Below are 20438 nucleotides of genomic sequence, written 5' to 3'. Positions count from 1 at the left end.
TCCATTTTGGCTGAATTTTTAAAAAATGCAAAAATATCCCATGGAAGTCGTAGCTATGTTGTTTACCTATCCAACAAATTGTCCCATGCTAAGATTCAATACAAACCGCCCAATTTATGGCCTTCCTTATAAAAAAGGGTCGAAAATGAGTAATGTCCTAAATTAACGAGGGGATTTTCTTAACCTCCATTTTGGCTGAATTTTTAGAGAATGCAAAAATATCCCATGGAAGTCGTAGTTATGTTGTTTACCTATCCAACGAATTGTCACACGCTAAGATTCAATTCAAATCGGCCACATTATGGCCTTCCTACAAAAAAAAGGGTCGAAAACGAGTAATGTCTTAAATTAACAAGCATATTTTCTTAACCCCCATTTTGGCTGAATTTTTAGAGAATGCAAAAATATCCCATGGAAGTCGTAGTTATGTTGTTTACCTATCCAACAAATTGTCACACGCTAAGATTCAATGCAAATCGGCCACATTATGGCCTTCCTACTAAAAAAGGGTCGAAAACGAGTAATGTCCCAAATTAACGAGGATATTTTCTTAACCCCCATTTTGGCTGAATTTTTAGAGAATGCAAAAATATCCCATGGAAGTCATAGTTATGTTGTTTATCTATCCAACGAATTGTCACACGCTAAGATTCAATGCAAATCGGCCACATTATGGCCTTGCTACTAAAAAAGGGTCGAAAACGAGTAATGTCAAAAATTTACGAGGATATTTTCTTAACCCCCATTTTGGCTGAATTTTTAGAGAATGCAAAAATATCCCATGGAAGTCGTAGTTATGTTGTTTACCTATCCAACGAATTGTCACACGCTAAGATTCAATGCAAATCGGCCACATTATGGCCTTCCTACCAAAAAAGGGTCGAAAACGAGTAATGTCCCAAATTAACGAGGATATTTTCTTAACCCCCATTTTGGCTGAATTTTTAGAGAATGCAAAAATATCCCATGGAAGTCATAGTTATGTTGTTTACATATCCAACGAATTGTCACACGCTAAGATTCAATGCAAATCGGCCACATTTTGGCCTTCCTAGTAAAAAAGGGTCGAAAACGAGTAATGTCCCAAATTAACGAGGAGATTTTCTTAACCTCCATTTTGGCTGAATTTTTTAGAGAATGCAAAAATATCCCATGGAAGTCGCAGCTATGTTGTTTACCTATCCAACAAATTGTCCCATGCTAAGATTCAATACAAACCGCCCACTTTATGGTCTTCCTTATAAAAAAGGGTCGAAAATGAGTAATGTCCTAAATTAACGAGGGGATTTTCTTAACCTCCATTTTGGCTGAATTTTTAGAGAATGTAAAAATATCCTATGGAAGTCGTAGTTATGTTGTTTACCTATCCAACGAATTGTCACACGCTAAGATTCAATGCAAATCGGCCACATTATGGCCTTCCTACTAAAAAAGGGTCGAAAACGAGTAATGTCCCAAATTAACAAGGATATTTTCTTAACCCCCATTTTGGCTGAATTTTTAGAGAATGCAAAAATATCCCATGGAAGTCATAGTTATGTTGTTTACCTATCCAACGAATTGTCCCATGCTAAGATTCAATACAAACCGGCCACTTTATGGCCTTCCTTATAAAAAAGGGTCGAAAACGAGTAATGTCCTAAATTAACGAGGGGATTTTCTTAACCTCCATTTTGGCTGAATTTTTAGAGAATGCAAAAATATCCCATGGAAGTCGTAGTTATGTTGTTTACCTATCCAACGAATTGTCACACGCTAAGATTCAATGCAAATCGGCCACATTATGGCCTTCCTAGTAAAAAAGGGTCGAAAACGAGTAATGTCCCAAATTAACGAGGAGATTTTCTTAACCTCCATTTTGGCTGAATTTTTAAAAAATGCAAAAATATCCCATGGATGTCGTAGCTATGTTGTTTACCTATCCAACAAATTGTCCCATGCTAAGATTCAATACAAACCGGCCACTTTATGGCCTTCCTTATAAAAAAGGGTCGAAAACGAGTAATGTCAAAAATTAACGAGTATATTTTCTTAACCCCCATTTTGGCTGAATTTTTAGAGAATGCAAAAATATCCCATGGAAGTCGTAGTTATGCTGTTTACCTATCCAACGAATTGTCACACGCTAAGATTCAATGCAAATCGGCCACATTATGGCCTTCCTACTAAAAAAGGGTCGAAAACGAGTAATGTCCCAAATTAACGAGGATATTTTCTTAACCCCCATTTTGGCTGAATTTTTAGAGAATGCAAAAATATCCCATGGAAGTCATAGTTATGTTGTTTACCTATCCAACGAATTGTCACACGCTAAGATTCAATGCAAATCGGCCACATTATGGCCTTCCTACTAAAAAAGGGTCGAAAACGAGTAATGTCCCAAATTAACGAGGATATTTTCTTAACCCCCATTTTGGCTGAATTTTTAGAGAATGCAAAAATATCCCATGGAAGTCATAGTTATGTTGTTTACCTATCCAACGAATTGTCACACGCTAAGATTCAATGCAAATCGGCCACATTATGGCCTTCCTAGTAAAAAAGGGTCGAAAACGAGTAATGTCCCAAATTAACGAGGAGATTTTCTTAACCTCCATTTTGGCTGAATTTTTAAAAAATGCAAAAATATCCCATGGAAGTCGTAGCTATGTTGTTTACCTATCCAACAAATTGTCCCATGCTAAGATTCAATACAAACCGGCCACTTTATGGCCTTCCTTATAAAAAAGGGTCGAAAACGAGTAATGTCAAAAATTAACGAGTATATTTTCTTAACCCCCATTTTGGCTGAATTTTTAGAGAATGCAAAAATATCCCATGGAAGTCGTAGTTATGCTGTTTACCTATCCAACGAATTGTCACACGCTAAGATTCAATGCAAATCGGCCACATTATGGCCTTCCTACTAAAAAAGGGTCGAAAACGAGTAATGTCCCAAATCAACAAGGATATTTTCTTAACCCCCATTTTGGCTGAATTTTTAGAGAATGCAAAAATATCCCATGGAAGTCATAGTTATGTTGTTTACCTATCCAACGAATTGTCACACGCTAAGATTCAATGCAAAGCGGCCACATTATGGCCTTCCTAGTAAAAATGGGTCGAAAACGAGTAATGTCCCAAATTAACGAGGAGATTTTCTTAACCTCCATTTTGGCTGAATTTTTAAAAAATGCAAAAATATCCCATGGAAGTCGTAGCTATGTTGTTTACCTATCCAACGAATTGTCCCATGCTAAGATTCAATACAAACCGGCCACTTTATGGCCTTCCTTATAAAAAGGGTCGAAAACGAGTAATGTCCTAAATTAACGAGGGGATTTTCTTAACCTCCATTTTGACTGAATTTTTAGAGAATGCAAAAATATCCCATGGAAGTCGTAGTTATGTTGTTTACCTATCCAACGAATTGTCACACGCTAAGATTCAATGCAAATCGGCCACATTATGGCCTTCCTACTAAAAAAGGGTCGAAAACGAGTAATGTCCCAAATTAACGAGGATATTTTCTTAACCCCCATTTTGGCTGAATTTTTAGAGAATGCAAAAATATCCCATGGAAGTCGTAGTTATGTTGTTTACCTATCCAACGAATTGTCACACGCTAAGATTCAATGCAAGTCGGCCACATTATGGCCTTCCTACTAAAAAAGGGTCGAAAACGAGTAATGTCAATAATTAACGAGTATATTTTCTTAACCCCCATTTTGGCTGAATTTTTAGAGAATGCAAAAATATCCCATGGAAGTCGTAGTTATGCTGTTTACCTATCCAACGAATTGTCACACGCTAAGATTCAATGCAAATCGGCCACATTATGGCCTTCCTACTAAAAAAGGGTCGAAAACGAGTAATGTCCCAAATTAACGAGGATATTTTCTTAACCCCCATTTTGGCTGAATTTTAAGAGAATGCAAAAATATCCCATGGAAGTCATAGTTATGTTGTTTACCTATCCAACGAATTGTCACACGCTAAGATTCAATGCAAATCGGCCACATTATGGCCTTCCTAGTAAAAAAGGGTCGAAAACGAGTAATGTCCCAAATTAACGAGGAGATTTTCTTAACCTCCATTTTGGCTGAATTTTTAAAAAATGCAAAAATATCCCATGGAAGTCGTAGCTATGTTGTTTACCTATCCAACAAATTGTCCCATGCTAAGATTCAATACAAACCGGCCACTTTATGGCCTTCCTTATAAAAAAGGGTCGAAAACGAGTAATGTCAAAAATTAACGAGTATATTTTCTTAACCCCCATTTTGGCTGAATTTTTAGAGAATGCAAAAATATCCCATGGAAGTCGTAGTTATGCTGTTTACCTATCCAACGAATTGTCACACGCTAAGATTCAATGCAAATCGGCCACATTATGGCCTTCCTACTAAAAAAGGGTCGAAAACGAGTAATGTCCCAAATTAACGAGGATATTTTCTTAACCCCCATTTTGGCTGAATTTTTAGAGAATGCAAAAATATCCCATGGAAGTCATAGTTATGTTGTTTACCTATCCAACGAATTGTCACACGCTAAGATTCAATGCAAATCGGCCACATTATGGCCTTCCTACTAAAAAAGGGTCGAAAACGAGTAATGTCCCAAATTAACGAGGATATTTTCTTAACCCCCATTTTGGCTGAATTTTTAGAGAATGCAAAAATATCCCATGGAAGTCATAGTTATGTTGTTTACATATCCAACGAATTGTCACACGCTAAGATTCAATGCAAATCGGCCACATTTTGGCCTTCCTAGTAAAAAAGGGTCGAAAACGAGTAATGTCCCAAATTAACGAGGAGATTTTCTTAACCTCCATTTTGGCTGAATTTTTTAGAGAATGCAAAAATATCCCATGGAAGTCGCAGCTATGTTGTTTACCTATCCAACAAATTGTCCCATGCTAAGATTCAATACAAACCGCCCACTTTATGGTCTTCCTTATAAAAAAGGGTCGAAAATGAGTAATGTCCTAAATTAACGAGGGGATTTTCTTAACCTCCATTTTGGCTGAATTTTTAGAGAATGTAAAAATATCCTATGGAAGTCGTAGTTATGTTGTTTACCTATCCAACGAATTGTCACACGCTAAGATTCAATGCAAATCGGCCACATTATGGCCTTCCTACTAAAAAAGGGTCGAAAACGAGTAATGTCCCAAATTAACAAGGATATTTTCTTAACCCCCATTTTGGCTGAATTTTTAGAGAATGCAAAAATATCCCATGGAAGTCATAGTTATGTTGTTTACCTATCCAACGAATTGTCCCATGCTAAGATTCAATACAAACCGGCCACTTTATGGCCTTCCTTATAAAAAAGGGTCGAAAACGAGTAATGTCCTAAATTAACGAGGGGATTTTCTTAACCTCCATTTTGGCTGAATTTTTAGAGAATGCAAAAATATCCCATGGAAGTCGTAGTTATGTTGTTTACCTATCCAACGAATTGTCACACGCTAAGATTCAATGCAAATCGGCCACATTATGGCCTTCCTAGTAAAAAAGGGTCGAAAACGAGTAATGTCCCAAATTAACGAGGAGATTTTCTTAACCTCCATTTTGGCTGAATTTTTAAAAAATGCAAAAATATCCCATGGATGTCGTAGCTATGTTGTTTACCTATCCAACAAATTGTCCCATGCTAAGATTCAATACAAACCGGCCACTTTATGGCCTTCCTTATAAAAAAGGGTCGAAAACGAGTAATGTCAAAAATTATCGAGTATATTTTCTTAACCCCCATTTTGGCTGAATTTTTAGAGAATGCAAAAATATCCCATGGAAGTCGTAGTTATGCTGTTTACCTATCCAACGAATTGTCACACGCTAAGATTCAATGCAAATCGGCCACATTATGGCCTTCCTACTAAAAAAGGGTCGAAAACGAGTAATGTCCCAAATTAACGAGGATATTTTCTTAACCCCCATTTTGGCTGAATTTTTAGAGAATGCAAAAATATCCCATGGAAGTCATAGTTATGTTGTTTACCTATCCAACGAATTGTCACACGCTAAGATTCAATGCAAATCGGCCACATTATGGCCTTCCTACTAAAAAAGGGTCGAAAACGAGTAATGTCCCAAATTAACGAGGATATTTTCTTAACCCCCATTTTGGCTGAATTTTTAGAGAATGCAAAAATATCCCATGGAAGTCATAGTTATGTTGTTTACCTATCCAACGAATTGTCACACGCTAAGATTCAATGCAAATCGGCCACATTATGGCCTTCCTAGTAAAAAAGGGTCGAAAACGAGTAATGTCCCAAATTAACGAGGAGATTTTCTTAACCTCCATTTTGGCTGAATTTTTAAAAAATGCAAAAATATCCCATGGAAGTCGTAGCTATGTTGTTTACCTATCCAACAAATTGTCCCATGCTAAGATTCAATACAAACCGGCCACTTTATGGCCTTCCTTATAAAAAAGGGTCGAAAACGAGTAATGTCAAAAATTAACGAGTATATTTTCTTAACCCCCATTTTGGCTGAATTTTTAGAGAATGCAAAAATATCCCATGGAAGTCGTAGTTATGCTGTTTACCTATCCAACGAATTGTCACACGCTAAGATTCAATGCAAATCGGCCACATTATGGCCTTCCTACTAAAAAAGGGTCGAAAACGAGTAATGTCCCAAATTAACAAGGATATTTTCTTAACCCCCATTTTGGCTGAATTTTTAGAGAATGCAAAAATATCCCATGGAAGTCATAGTTATGTTGTTTACCTATCCAACGAATTGTCACACGCTAAGATTCAATGCAAAGCGGCCACATTATGGCCTTCCTAGTAAAAATGGGTCGAAAACGAGTAATGTCCCAAATTAACGAGGAGATTTTCTTAACCTCCATTTTGGCTGAATTTTTAAAAAATGCAAAAATATCCCATGGAAGTCGTAGCTATGTTGTTTACCTATCCAACGAATTGTCCCATGCTAAGATTCAATACAAACCGGCCACTTTATGGCCTTCCTTATAAAAAGGGTCGAAAACGAGTAATGTCCTAAATTAACGAGGGGATTTTCTTAACCTCCATTTTGACTGAATTTTTAGAGAATGCAAAAATATCCCATGGAAGTCGTAGTTATGTTGTTTACCTATCCAACGAATTGTCACACGCTAAGATTCAATGCAAATCGGCCACATTATGGCCTTCCTACTAAAAAAGGGTCGAAAACGAGTAATGTCCCAAATTAACGAGGATATTTTCTTAACCCCCATTTTGGCTGAATTTTTAGAGAATGCAAAAATATCCCATGGAAGTCGTAGTTATGTTGTTTACCTATCCAACGAATTGTCACACGCTAAGATTCAATGCAAGTCGGCCACATTATGGCCTTCCTACTAAAAAAGGGTCGAAAACGAGTAATGTCAATAATTAACGAGTATATTTTCTTAACCCCCATTTTGGCTGAATTTTTAGAGAATGCAAAAATATCCCATGGAAGTCGTAGTTATGCTGTTTACCTATCCAACGAATTGTCACACGCTAAGATTCAATGCAAATCGGCCACATTATGGCCTTCCTACTAAAAAAGGGTCGAAAACGAGTAATGTCCCAAATTAACGAGGATATTTTCTTAACCCCCATTTTGGCTGAATTTTAAGAGAATGCAAAAATATCCCATGGAAGTCATAGTTATGTTGTTTACCTATCCAACGAATTGTCACACGCTAAGATTCAATGCAAATCGGCCACATTATGGCCTTCCTAGTAAAAAAGGGTCGAAAACGAGTAATGTCCCAAATTAACGAGGAGATTTTCTTAACCTCCATTTTGGCTGAATTTTTAAAAAATGCAAAAATATCCCATGGAAGTCGTAGCTATGTTGTTTACCTATCCAACAAATTGTCCCATGCTAAGATTCAATACAAACCGGCCACTTTATGGCCTTCCTTATAAAAAAGGGTCGAAAACGAGTAATGTCAAAAATTAACGAGTATATTTTCTTAACCCCCATTTTGGCTGAATTTTTAGAGAATGCAAAAATATCCCATGGAAGTCGTAGTTATGCTGTTTACCTATCCAACGAATTGTCACACGCTAAGATTCAATGCAAATCGGCCACATTATGGCCTTCCTACTAAAAAAGGGTCGAAAACGAGTAATGTCCCAAATTAACGAGGATATTTTCTTAACCCCCATTTTGGCTGAATTTTTAGAGAATGCAAAAATATCCCATGGAAGTCATAGTTATGTTGTTTACCTATCCAACGAATTGTCACACGCTAAGATTCAATGCAAATCGGCCACATTATGGCCTTCCTACTAAAAAAGGGTCGAAAACGAGTAATGTCCCAAATTAACGAGGAGATTTTCTTAACCTCCATTTTGGCTGAATTTTTAAAAAATGCAAAAATATCCCATGGAAGTCGTAGCTATGTTGTTTACCTATCCAACGAATTGTCCCATGCTAAGATTCAATACAAACCGGCCACTTTATGGCCTTCCTTATAAAAAGGGTCGAAAACGAGTAATGTCCTAAATTAACGAGGGGATTTTCTTAACCTCCATTTTGACTGAATTTTTAGAGAATGCAAAAATATCCCATGGAAGTCGTAGTTATGTTGTTTACCTATCCAACGAATTGTCACACGCTAAGATTCAATGCAAATCGGCCACATTATGGCCTTCCTACTAAAAAAGGGTCGAAAACGAGTAATGTCCCAAATTAACGAGGATATTTTCTTAACCCCCATTTTGGCTGAATTTTTAGAGAATGCAAAAATATCCCATGGAAGTCGTAGTTATGTTGTTTACCTATCCAACGAATTGTCACACGCTAAGATTCAATGCAAGTCGGCCACATTATGGCCTTCCTACTAAAAAAGGGTCGAAAACGAGTAATGTCAATAATTAACGAGTATATTTTCTTAACCCCCATTTTGGCTGAATTTTTAGAGAATGCAAAAATATCCCATGGAAGTCGTAGTTATGCTGTTTACCTATCCAACGAATTGTCACACGCTAAGATTCAATGCAAATCGGCCACATTATGGCCTTCCTACTAAAAAAGGGTCGAAAACGAGTAATGTCCCAAATTAACGAGGATATTTTCTTAACCCCCATTTTGGCTGAATTTTAAGAGAATGCAAAAATATCCCATGGAAGTCATAGTTATGTTGTTTACCTATCCAACGAATTGTCACACGCTAAGATTCAATGCAAATCGGCCACATTATGGCCTTCCTAGTAAAAAAGGGTCGAAAACGAGTAATGTCCCAAATTAACGAGGAGATTTTCTTAACCTCCATTTTGGCTGAATTTTTAAAAAATGCAAAAATATCCCATGGAAGTCGTAGCTATGTTGTTTACCTATCCAACAAATTGTCCCATGCTAAGATTCAATACAAACCGGCCACTTTATGGCCTTCCTTATAAAAAAGGGTCGAAAACGAGTAATGTCAAAAATTAACGAGTATATTTTCTTAACCCCCATTTTGGCTGAATTTTTAGAGAATGCAAAAATATCCCATGGAAGTCGTAGTTATGCTGTTTACCTATCCAACGAATTGTCACACGCTAAGATTCAATGCAAATCGGCCACATTATGGCCTTCCTACTAAAAAAGGGTCGAAAACGAGTAATGTCCCAAATTAACGAGGATATTTTCTTAACCCCCATTTTGGCTGAATTTTTAGAGAATGCAAAAATATCCCATGGAAGTCATAGTTATGTTGTTTACCTATCCAACGAATTGTCACACGCTAAGATTCAATGCAAATCGGCCACATTATGGCCTTCCTACTAAAAAAGGGTCGAAAACGAGTAATGTCCCAAATTAACGAGGATATTTTCTTAACCCCCATTTTGGCTGAATTTTTAGAGAATGCAAAAATATCCCATGGAAGTCATAGTTATGTTGTTTACCTATCCAACGAATTGTCACACGCTAAGATTCAATGCAAATCGGCCACATTATGGCCTTCCTAGTAAAAAAGGGTCGAAAACGAGTAATGTCCCAAATTAACGAGGAGATTTTCTTAACCTCCATTTTGGCTGAATTTTTAAAAAATGCAAAAATATCCCATGGAAGTCGTAGCTATGTTGTTTACCTATCCAACGAATTGTCCCATGCTAAGATTCAATACAAACCGGCCACTTTATGGCCTTCCTTATAAAAAGGGTCGAAAACGAGTAATGTCCTAAATTAACGAGGGGATTTTCTTAACCTCCATTTTGACTGAATTTTTAGAGAATGCAAAAATATCCCATGGAAGTCGTAGTTATGTTGTTTACCTATCCAACGAATTGTCACACGCTAAGATTCAATGCAAATCGGCCACATTATGGCCTTCCTACTAAAAAAGGGTCGAAAACGAGTAATGTCCCAAATTAACGAGGATATTTTCTTAACCCCCATTTTGGCTGAATTTTTAGAGAATGCAAAAATATCCCATGGAAGTCGTAGTTATGTTGTTTACCTATCCAACGAATTGTCACACGCTAAGATTCAATGCAAGTCGGCCACATTATGGCCTTCCTACTAAAAAAGGGTCGAAAACGAGTAATGTCAATAATTAACGAGTATATTTTCTTAACCCCCATTTTGGCTGAATTTTTAGAGAATGCAAAAATATCCCATGGAAGTCGTAGTTATGCTGTTTACCTATCCAACGAATTGTCACACGCTAAGATTCAATGCAAATCGGCCACATTATGGCCTTCCTACTAAAAAAGGGTCGAAAACGAGTAATGTCCCAAATTAACGAGGATATTTTCTTAACCCCCATTTTGGCTGAATTTTTAGAGAATGCAAAAATATCCCATGGAAGTCATAGTTATGTTGTTTACCTATCCAACGAATTGTCACACGCTAAGATTCAATGCAAATCGGCCACATTATGGCCTTCCTACTAAAAAAGGGTCGAAAACGAGTAATGTCCCAAATTAACGAGGATATTTTCTTAACACCCATTTTGGCTGAATTTTTAGAGAATGCAAAAATATCCCATGGAAGTCATAGTTATGTTGTTTACCTATCCAACGAATTGTCACACGCTAAGATTCAATGCAAATCGGCCACATTATGGCCTTCCTAGTAAAAAAGGGTCGAAAACGAGTAATGTCCCAAATTAACGAGGAGATTTTCTTAACCTCCATTTTGGCTGAATTTTTAAAAAATGCAAAAATATCCCATGGAAGTCGTAGCTATGTTGTTTACCTATCCAACGAATTGTCCCATGCTAAGATTCAATACAAACCGGCCACTTTATGGCCTTCCTTATAAAAAGGGTCGAAAACGAGTAATGTCCTAAATTAACGAGGGGATTTTCTTAACCTCCATTTTGACTGAATTTTTAGAGAATGCAAAAATATCCCATGGAAGTCGTAGTTATGTTGTTTACCTATCCAACGAATTGTCACACGCTAAGATTCAATGCAAATCGGCCACATTATGGCCTTCCTACTAAAAAAGGGTCGAAAACGAGTAATGTCCCAAATTAACGAGGATATTTTCTTAACCCCCATTTTGGCTGAATTTTTAGAGAATGCAAAAATATCCCATGGAAGTCGTAGTTATGTTGTTTACCTATCCAACGAATTGTCACACGCTAAGATTCAATGCAAGTCGGCCACATTATGGCCTTCCTACTAAAAAAGGGTCGAAAACGAGTAATGTCAATAATTAACGAGTATATTTTCTTAACCCCCATTTTGGCTGAATTTTTAGAGAATGCAAAAATATCCCATGGAAGTCGTAGTTATGCTGTTTACCTATCCAACGAATTGTCACACGCTAAGATTCAATGCAAATCGGCCACATTATGGCCTTCCTACTAAAAAAGGGTCGAAAACGAGTAATGTCAAAAATTAACGAGTATATTTTCTTAACCCCCATTTTGGCTGAATTTTTAGAGAATGCAAAAATATCCCATGGAAGTCATAGTTATGTTGTTTACATATCCAACGAATTGTCACACGCTAAGATTCAATGCAAATCGGCCACATTTTGGCCTTCCTAGTAAAAAAGGGTCGAAAACGAGTAATGTCCCAAATTAACGAGGAGATTTTCTTAACCTCCATTTTGGCTGAATTTTTTAGAGAATGCAAAAATATCCCATGGAAGTCGCAGCTATGTTGTTTACCTATCCAACAAATTGTCCCATGCTAAGATTCAATACAAACCGCCCACTTTATGGTCTTCCTTATAAAAAAGGGTCGAAAATGAGTAATGTCCTAAATTAACGAGGGGATTTTCTTAACCTCCATTTTGGCTGAATTTTTAGAGAATGTAAAAATATCCTATGGAAGTCGTAGTCATGTTGTTTACCTATCCAACGAATTGTCACACGCTAAGATTCAATGCAAATCGGCCACATTATGGCCTTCCTACTAAAAAAGGGTCGAAAACGAGTAATGTCCCAAATTAACAAGGATATTTTCTTAACCCCCATTTTGGCTGAATTTTTAGAGAATGCAAAAATATCCCATGGAAGTCATAGTTATGTTGTTTACCTATCCAACGAATTGTCCCATGCTAAGATTCAATACAAACCGGCCACTTTATGGCCTTCCTTATAAAAAAGGGTCGAAAACGAGTAATGTCCTAAATTAACGAGGGGATTTTCTTAACCTCCATTTTGGCTGAATTTTTAGAGAATGCAAAAATATCCCATGGAAGTCGTAGTTATGTTGTTTACCTATCCAACGAATTGTCACACGCTAAGATTCAATGCAAATCGGCCACATTATGGCCTTCCTAGTAAAAAAGGGTCGAAAACGAGTAATGTCCCAAATTAACGAGGAGATTTTCTTAACCTCCATTTTGGCTGAATTTTTAAAAAATGCAAAAATATCCCATGGATGTCGTAGCTATGTTGTTTACCTATCCAACAAATTGTCCCATGCTAAGATTCAATACAAACCGGCCACTTTATGGCCTTCCTTATAAAAAAGGGTCGAAAACGAGTAATGTCAAAAATTAACGAGTATATTTTCTTAACCCCCATTTTGGCTGAATTTTTAGAGAATGCAAAAATATCCCATGGCAGTCGTAGTTATGCTGTTTACCTATCCAACGAATTGTCACACGCTAAGATTCAATGCAAATCGGCCACATTATGGCCTTCCTACTAAAAAAGGGTCGAAAACGAGTAATGTCCCAAATTAACGAGGATATTTTCTTAACCCCCATTTTGGCTGAATTTTTAGAGAATGCAAAAATATCCCATGGAAGTCATAGTTATGTTGTTTACCTATCCAACGAATTGTCACACGCTAAGATTCAATGCAAATCGGCCACATTATGGCCTTCCTACTAAAAAAGGGTCGAAAACGAGTAATGTCCCAAATTAACGAGGATATTTTCTTAACCCCCATTTTGGCTGAATTTTTAGAGAATGCAAAAATATCCCATGGAAGTCATAGTTATGTTGTTTACCTATCCAACGAATTGTCACACGCTAAGATTCAATGCAAATCGGCCACATTATGGCCTTCCTAGTAAAAAAGGGTCGAAAACGAGTAATGTCCCAAATTAACGAGGAGATTTTCTTAACCTCCATTTTGGCTGAATTTTTAAAAAATGCAAAAATATCCCATGGAAGTCGTAGCTATGTTGTTTACCTATCCAACAAATTGTCCCATGCTAAGATTCAATACAAACCGGCCACTTTATGGCCTTCCTTATAAAAAAGGGTCGAAAACGAGTAATGTCAAAAATTAACGAGTATATTTTCTTAACCCCCATTTTGGCTGAATTTTTAGAGAATGCAAAAATATCCCATGGAAGTCGTAGTTATGCTGTTTACCTATCCAACGAATTGTCACACGCTAAGATTCAATGCAAATCGGCCACATTATGGCCTTCCTACTAAAAAAGGGTCGAAAACGAGTAATGTCCCAAATTAACAAGGATATTTTCTTAACCCCCATTTTGGCTGAATTTTTAGAGAATGCAAAAATATCCCATGGAAGTCATAGTTATGTTGTTTACCTATCCAACGAATTGTCACACGCTAAGATTCAATGCAAAGCGGCCACATTATGGCCTTCCTAGTAAAAATGGGTCGAAAACGAGTAATGTTCCAAATTAACGAGGAGATTTTCTTAACCTCCATTTTGGCTGAATTTTTAAAAAATGCAAAAATATCCCATGGAAGTCGTAGCTATGTTGTTTACCTATCCAACGAATTGTCCCATGCTAAGATTCAATACAAACCGGCCACTTTATGGCCTTCCTTATAAAAAGGGTCGAAAACGAGTAATGTCCTAAATTAACGAGGGGATTTTCTTAACCTCCATTTTGACTGAATTTTTAGAGAATGCAAAAATATCCCATGGAAGTCGTAGTTATGTTGTTTACCTATCCAACGAATTGTCACACGCTAAGATTGAATGCAAATCGGCCACATTATGGCCTTCCTACTAAAAAAGGGTCGAAAACGAGTAATGTCCCAAATTAACGAGGATATTTTCTTAACCCCCATTTTGGCTGAATTTTTAGAGAATGCAAAAATATCCCATGGAAGTCGTAGTTATGTTGTTTACCTATCCAACGAATTGTCACACGCTAAGATTCAATGCAAGTCGGCCACATTATGGCCTTCCTACTAAAAAAGGGTCGAAAACGAGTAATGTCAATAATTAACGAGTATATTTTCTTAACCCCCATTTTGGCTGAATTTTTAGAGAATGCAAAAATATCCCATGGAAGTCGTAGTTATGCTGTTTACCTATCCAACGAATTGTCACACGCTAAGATTCAATGCAAATCGGCCACATTATGGCCTTCCTACTAAAAAAGGGTCGAAAACGAGTAATGTCCCAAATTAACGAGGATATTTTCTTAACCCCCATTTTGGCTGAATTTTAAGAGAATGCAAAAATATCCCATGGAAGTCATAGTTATGTTGTTTACCTATCCAACGAATTGTCACACGCTAAGATTCAATGCAAATCGGCCACATTATGGCCTTCCTAGTAAAAAAGGGTCGAAAACGAGTAATGTCCCAAATTAACGAGGAGATTTTCTTAACCTCCATTTTGGCTGAATTTTTAAAAAATGCAAAAATATCCCATGGAAGTCGTAGCTATGTTGTTTACCTATCCAACAAATTGTCCCATGCTAAGATTCAATACAAACCGGCCACTTTATGGCCTTCCTTATAAAAAAGGGTCGAAAACGAGTAATGTCAAAAATTAACTAGTATATTTTCTTAACCCCCATTTTGGCTGAATTTTTAGAGAATGCAAAAATATCCCATGGAAGTCGTAGTTATGCTGTTTACCTATCCAACGAATTGTCACACGCTAAGATTCAATGCAAATCGGCCACATTATGGCCTTCCTACTAAAAAAGGGTCGAAAACGAGTAATGTCCCAAATTAACGAGGATATTTTCTTAACCCCCATTTTGGCTGAATTTTTAGAGAATGCAAAAATATCCCATGGAAGTCATAGTTATGTTGTTTACCTATCCAACGAATTGTCACACGCTAAGATTCAATGCAAATCGGCCACATTATGGCCTTCCTACTAAAAAAGGGTCGAAAACGAGTAATGTCCCAAATTAACGAGGATATTTTCTTAACCCCCATTTTGGCTGAATTTTTAGAGAATGCAAAAATATCCCATGGAAGTCATAGTTATGTTGTTTACCTATCCAACGAATTGTCACACGCTAAGATTCAATGCAAATCGGCCACATTATGGCCTTCCTAGTAAAAAAGGGTCGAAAACGAGTAATGTCCCAAATTAACGAGGAGATTTTCTTAACCTCCATTTTGGCTGAATTTTTAAAAAATGCAAAAATATCCCATGGAAGTCGTAGCTATGTTGTTTACCTATCCAACGAATTGTCCCATGCTAAGATTCAATACAAACCGGCCACTTTATGGCCTTCCTTATAAAAAGGGTCGAAAACGAGTAATGTCCTAAATTAACGAGGGGATTTTCTTAACCTCCATTTTGACTGAATTTTTAGAGAATGCAAAAATATCCCATGGAAGTCGTAGTTATGTTGTTTACCTATCCAACGAATTGTCACACGCTAAGATTCAATGCAAATCGGCCACATTATGGCCTTCCTACTAAAAAAGGGTCGAAAACGAGTAATGTCCCAAATTAACGAGGATATTTTCTTAACCCCCATTTTGGCTGAATTTTTAGAGAATGCAAAAATATCCCATGGAAGTCGTAGTTATGTTGTTTACCTATCCAACGAATTGTCACACCCTAAGATTCAATGCAAGTCGGCCACATTATGGCCTTCCTACTAAAAAAGGGTCGAAAACGAGTAATGTCAATAATTAACGAGTATATTTTCTTAACCCCCATTTTGGCTGAATTTTTAGAGAATGCAAAAATATCCCATGGAAGTCGTAGTTATGCTGTTTACCTATCCAACGAATTGTCACACGCTAAGATTCAATGCAAATCGGCCACATTATGGCCTTCCTACTAAAAAAGGGTCGAAAACGAGTAATGTCCCAAATTAACGAGGATATTTTCTTAACCCCCATTTTGGCTGAATTTTAAGAGAATGCAAAAATATCCCATGGAAGTCATAGTTATGTTGTTTACCTATCCAACGAATTGTCACACGCTAAGATTCAATGCAAATCGGCCACATTATGGCCTTCCTAGTAAAAAAGGGTCGAAAACGAGTAATGTCCCAAATTAACGAGGATATTTTCTTAACCCCCATTTTGGCTGAATTTTTAGAGAATGCAAAAATATCCCATGGAAGTCGTAGTTATGTTGTTTACCTATCCAACGAATTGTCACACGCTAAGATTCAATGCAAGTCGGCCACATTATGGCCTTCCTACTAAAAAAGGGTCGAAAACGAGTAATGTCAATAATTAACGAGTATATTTTCTTAACCCCCATTTTGGCTGAATTTTTAGAGAATGCAAAAATATCCCATGGAAGTCGTAGTTATGCTGTTTACCTATCCAACGAATTGTCACACGCTAAGATTCAATGCAAATCGGCCACATTATGGCCTTCCTACTAAAAAAGGGTCGAAAACGAGTAATGTCCCAAATTAACGAGGATATTTTCTTAACCCCCATTTTGGCTGAATTTTAAGAGAATGCAAAAATATCCCATGGAAGTCATAGTTATGTTGTTTACCTATCCAACGAATTGTCACACGCTAAGATTCAATGCAAATCGGCCACATTATGGCCTTCCTAGTAAAAAAGGGTCGAAAACGAGTAATGTCCCAAATTAACGAGGAGATTTTCTTAACCTCCATTTTGGCTGAATTTTTAAAAAATGCAAAAATATCCCATGGAAGTCGTAGCTATGTTGTTTACCTATCCAACAAATTGTCCCATGCTAAGATTCAATACAAACCGGCCACTTTATGGCCTTCCTTATAAAAAAGGGTCGAAAACGAGTAATGTCAAAAATTAACGAGTATATTTTCTTAACCCCCATTTTGGCTGAATTTTTAGAGAATGCAAAAATATCCCATGGAAGTCGTAGTTATGCTGTTTACCTATCCAACGAATTGTCACACGCTAAGATTCAATGCAAATCGGCCACATTATGGCCTTCCTACTAAAAAAGGGTCGAAAACGAGTAATGTCCCAAATTAACGAGGATATTTTCTTAACCCCCATTTTGGCTGAATTTTTAGAGAATGCAAAAATATCCCATGGAAGTCATAGTTATGTTGTTTACCTATCCAACGAATTGTCACACGCTAAGATTCAATGCAAATCGGCCACATTATGGCCTTCCTACTAAAAAAGGGTCGAAAACGAGTAATGTCCCAAATTAACGAGGATATTTTCTTAACCCCCATTTTGGCTGAATTTTTAGAGAATGCAAAAATATCCCATGGAAGTCATAGTTATGTTGTTTACCTATCCAACGAATTGTCACACGCTAAGATTCAATGCAAATCGGCCACATTATGGCCTTCCTAGTAAAAAAGGGTCGAAAACGAGTAATGTCCCAAATTAACGAGGAGATTTTCTTAACCTCCATTTTGGCTGAATTTTTAAAAAATGCAAAAATATCCCATGGAAGTCGTAGCTATGTTGTTTACCTATCCAACGAATTGTCCCATGCTAAGATTCAATACAAACCGGCCACTTTATGGCCTTCCTTATAAAAAGGGTCGAAAACGAGTAATGTCCTAAATTAACGAGGGGATTTTCTTAACCTCCATTTTGACTGAATTTTTAGAGAATGCAAAAATATCCCATGGAAGTCGTAGTTATGTTGTTTACCTATCCAACGAATTGTCACACGCTAAGATTCAATGCAAATCGGCCACATTATGGCCTTCCTACTAAAAAAGGGTCGAAAACGAGTAATGTCCCAAATTAACGAGGATATTTTCTTAACCCCCATTTTGGCTGAATTTTTAGAGAATGCAAAAATATCCCATGGAAGTCGTAGTTATGTTGTTTACCTATCCAACGAATTGTCACACGCTAAGATTCAATGCAAGTCGGCCACATTATGGCCTTCCTACTAAAAAAGGGTCGAAAACGAGTAATGTCAATAATTAACGAGTATATTTTCTTAACCCCCATTTTGGCTGAATTTTTAGAGAATGCAAAAATATCCCATGGAAGTCGTAGTTATGCTGTTTACCTATCCAACGAATTGTCACACGCTAAGATTCAATGCAAATCGGCCACATTATGGCCTTCCTACTAAAAAAGGGTCGAAAACGAGTAATGTCCCAAATTAACGAGGATATTTTCTTAACCCCCATTTTGGCTGAATTTTAAGAGAATGCAAAAATATCCCATGGAAGTCATAGTTATGTTGTTTACCTATCCAACGAATTGTCACACGCTAAGATTCAATGCAAATCGGCCACATTATGGCCTTCCTAGTAAAAAAGGGTCGAAAACGAGTAATGTCCCAAATTAACGAGGAGATTTTCTTAACCTCCATTTTGGCTGAATTTTTAAAAAATGCAAAAATATCCCATGGATGTCGTAGCTATGTTGTTTACCTATCCAACAAATTGTCCCATGCTAAGATTCAATACAAACCGGCCACTTTATGGCCTTCCTTATAAAAAAGGGTCGAAAACGAGTAATGTCAAAAATTAACGAGTATATTTTCTTAACCCCCATTTTGGCTGAATTTTTAGAGAATGCAAAAATATCCCATGGAAGTCGTAGTTATGCTGTTTACCTATCCAACGAATTGTCACACGCTAAGATTCAATGCAAATCGGCCACATTATGGCCTTCCTAGTAAAAAAGGGTCGAAAACGAGTAATGTCCCAAATTAACGAGGAGATTTTCTTAACCTCCATTTTGGCTGAATTTTTAAAAAATGCAAAAATATCCCATGGAAGTCGTAGCTATGTTGTTTACCTATCCAACAAATTGTCCCATGCTAAGATTCAATACAAACCGGCCACTTTATGGCCTTCCTTATAAAAAAGGGTCGAAAACGAGTAATGTCAAAAATTAACGAGTATATTTTCTTAACCCCCATTTTGGCTGAATTTTTAGAGAATGCAAAAATATCCCATGGAAGTCGTAGTTATGCTGTTTACCTATCCAACGAATTGTCACACGCTAAGATTCAATGCAAATCGGCCACATTATGGCCTTCCTACTAAAAAAGGGTCGAAAACGAGTAATGTCCCAAATTAACAAGGATATTTTCTTAACCCCCATTTTGGCTGAATTTTTAGAGAATGCAAAAATATCCCATGGAAGTCATAGTTATGTTGTTTACCTATCCAACGAATTGTCACACGCTAAGATTCAATGCAAAGCGGCCACATTATGGCCTTCCTAGTAAAAATGGGTCGAAAACGAGTAATGTCCCAAATTAACGAGGAGATTTTCTTAACCTCCATTTTGGCTGAATTTTTAAAAAATGCAAAAATATCCCATGGAAGTCGTAGCTATGTTGTTTACCTATCCAACGAATTGTCCCATGCTAAGATTCAATACAAACCGGCCACTTTATGGCTTTCCTTATAAAAAGGGTCGAAAACGAGTAATGTCCTAAATTAACGAGGGGATTTTCTTAACCTCCATTTTGACTGAATTTTTAGAGAATGCAAAAATATCCCATGGAAGTCGTAGTTATGTTGTTTACCTATCCAACGAATTGTCACACGCTAAGATTCAATGCAAATCGGCCACATTATGGCCTTCCTACTAAAAAAGGGTCGAAAACGAGTAATGTCCCAAATTAACGAGGATATTTTCTTAACCCCCATTTTGGCTGAATTTTTAGAGAATGCAAAAATATCCCATGGAAGTCGTAGTTATGTTGTTTACCTATCCAACGAATTGTCACACGCTAAGATTCAATGCAAGTCGGCCACATTATGGCCTTCCTACTAAAAAAGGGTCGAAAACGAGTAATGTCAATAATTAACGAGTATATTTTCTTAACTCCCATTTTGGCTGAATTTTTAGAGAATGCAAAAATATCCCATGGAAGTCGTAGTTATGCTGTTTACCTATCCAACGAATTGTCACACGCTAAG

The sequence above is a fragment of the Medicago sativa genome, chromosome 6 (genome assembly GCF_051527215.1).
Source record: "Medicago sativa cultivar Bolivia chromosome 6, Bolivia_mono, whole genome shotgun sequence".
In the NCBI taxonomy this organism is placed as follows: domain Eukaryota; kingdom Viridiplantae; phylum Streptophyta; class Magnoliopsida; order Fabales; family Fabaceae; genus Medicago; species Medicago sativa.
Note: the sequence above shows the minus strand (reverse complement) of the source record.